The sequence below is a fragment of the Etheostoma cragini genome, unplaced genomic scaffold (genome assembly GCF_013103735.1).
Source record: "Etheostoma cragini isolate CJK2018 unplaced genomic scaffold, CSU_Ecrag_1.0 ScbMSFa_2817, whole genome shotgun sequence".
Classification (NCBI taxonomy): domain Eukaryota; kingdom Metazoa; phylum Chordata; class Actinopteri; order Perciformes; family Percidae; genus Etheostoma; species Etheostoma cragini.
Genome location: NW_023267020.1, coordinates 715 through 968, shown reverse-complemented (window position 1 = coordinate 968; position 254 = coordinate 715).

Genomic DNA, 254 nt, shown 5'->3' with positions numbered 1-254 from the left:
TGTGGCCTGTTGAGGGACAATAAATATCAAAAGGGAAATGGATTGAACCCATTTTTCAATGCTTTTCAACCTTGTTTTTTTGGGGCTGATTGTGGCCCGGGTGTACACCAGTACCCTGTGACATCACTGTTGGGTGGGGCTTCAGGACTGTGATGCTGACTGAGGTCAGATGTCAAATAAACATGAACTTTACCAGCCAAGCCACTTCGGGCGCTGACTGCCTGATTTTAACATCTTCCATGCTGCTGTAATAA